The following is a 2672-nucleotide window of genomic DNA, read 5'->3' as shown; positions in this document are numbered from 1 at the left end:
GCAGTCAGACACTAATACATTGGTACTCATGTCTCCGAGGACACTTATGACGTGATATGGAGACAATAATGATATGATTAAAGGACAATGTATGTTATCACCCACCAAAGTGTGGGTAGCATACAAGAATTAAATTTAATTTATTATGACTAAGTGGGTGGTGACATATAGTGGTCGGAAACTCCCTGTGGTAGGAGGTACCGTTGTGGAAATGTGTTGTTACACCCCCCTGTGGTAACCCATGTTTCCAAACGGCAAGTCGCAGTAGTAGCATCCCTATTTATGAATGTAATGACGGATGTGATTGGTGGATAGGTTTGAGAGAGATGGTATAGGTTGGCCATTTGAAGACCCGGGTTACCACAGTGGGTGGAGTAACACATTTCCGCAACTGTACCTGACAGTAGTGTTGAAGGGTGTTAACATTAGGACAGTAAGAAAAGTGCAGGTAAGTATCCAAACTTAATGCAAACAGAGACAACATTATGTCTGAGGACCGTAAACTAACGTCGATGATACTTGTGTGGATAAGGAAGAAAGTGATCATAGTGTTGGATGGATATATTTTCAGCCTGTTCACTATCCCTGCAATGGATTTTATAGAGAAGAGCAGCTGAACACCTGCTCTTTCGCTAGGTTATGCTGGACTACATTTAAGCCTAAAAGATAATCGATGACAGAAAAATTTGCAAATAAACATGTGTAATGCTGTGTCTTTTATTTTTATCTTTAGTTAACAATTTTTTTTTATTTGAGACAAATCATATTTTTTTTTACATTTTCCTTTCAGTACTTCACTACTTTAAGAATGAGATACTTTTTTACTTCTACTTAAGTACATTGAACTTTGGATACTTTTATTTCTACTCGAGTAACATTTTACCAGTGTACCACTTAACTTAAGTAACACAGTCTGGTATTTTTTACAACTCTGTCTGAACTGGTACCTATCCCACTTTTGTTGAATATCAACTTCAGTCCCATTCTTATTATCTCTGATAAGTTTAAGCTTCTTTCATACATTAATGAAACATAAATTTCTCCAGTACAAGATTCTCTGCTTTTCTATTTATCTTCTTGAATAGTCTTACCTGACTGTTATGTTCATATGCTAAAAAAAATGTCCTCTAGGTACACAATAGTATCCAAGAGAACTCTCTTCAAGGCATTGAAAAAGAACATGGAAAAAACAAATGCCTAGCAAAAGCACACTTTATTAGAACAAGGTTAGGTACACCTAAGATTCAAACCGCAAGGACTCGCTGATGGTACGAGCGGTGTATTAGCACCCCAGTATTATATAAAATTGCACCACAAGATACACATACACACACATTATATATACAGTATGCCCCCCCAAGTTCGCTAGTTTTACCTCATGGTTCTCGGTTATTCGTGGATGACACCCTGGATGTACTCAAGAATGCCTGTGGATAGTTTTGACGCGTCGCATTTTTATGTGTTGGGACAAGGAGCCATTCGCTCTAGAGACAGTAATTTCCTACTTGTATTAAATATGTGTGTGCCTGTGTATAGATATACACACACACACAAACACATAATAAATATTATTGAGAATCACAAATAATCAGAACAATTTATTGTAATGTGATAGTTTCCTCAAGCCTCTATTACAGTACTTATTAATAGAGAACCTACTTTGGAGGGTAGACTCACATTTTAAATTTTTTTTTATTAATGAGAGGATTTTCCATTGTGTGTGTGTGTATGTTTAGACACACACACACACACACACACACACACACACACACACACATACACTACTACAGGTAAAATATATAATTGTCCTAAGGATAAACACATAACGGGAATATACATTTCTTTGTACACAGGTAAACTGTAATCCTCCCAGTAAATAAGATTTTGACATTCGTCACTTTGAGAACCTAAACCTAACTCCCAGTGATTTGGGTTATATATATATATATATATATATATATATATATATATATATATATATATATATATATATATATATATATATATATATAGTTTTTTTTTTGTTGTTGTTCACCTAAATCCTGCCTTCTCGCAATTCACATTTTCCTTGTGGTTAATTGGCATATACCCGATCACGGCACCTCAGTGATTTTATTATATATATATATATATATATATATATATATATATATATATATATATATATATATATATATATATATATATATATATATATATATATATATATATATATATATATATATATTATAAATATATATATAATATATATATATATATATATATATATATATATATATATATATATATATATTGTATATATATATATATATATATATATATATATATATATATATATATATATAGTATATATATATATTTGTATATATATATATATATATATATATATATATATATATATATATATATATATATATATATATATATATATATATATATATATATATATTCTTGTATATATAAATATAGAAAATATATATATATATATAGGTATATATATATATATATAAAGGTATATATATATATACTGTATATATATAAATATATATATATATATATATACTGTACAGTTGGTCCTCACATTACGCTGTTAATGAACCAGAGGGTCCCGCTGAAAGTGAGGAACTACGGAAAGTGAATAAGCAAATACGTAACTGAACGAAGTATTACCA

This window comes from Homarus americanus, unplaced genomic scaffold, assembly GCF_018991925.1.
Source record: "Homarus americanus isolate GMGI-L3 unplaced genomic scaffold, GMGI_Hamer_2.0 scaffold40248, whole genome shotgun sequence".
NCBI classification, from domain to species: Eukaryota; Metazoa; Arthropoda; class Malacostraca; order Decapoda; family Nephropidae; genus Homarus; species Homarus americanus.
Note: the sequence above shows the minus strand (reverse complement) of the source record.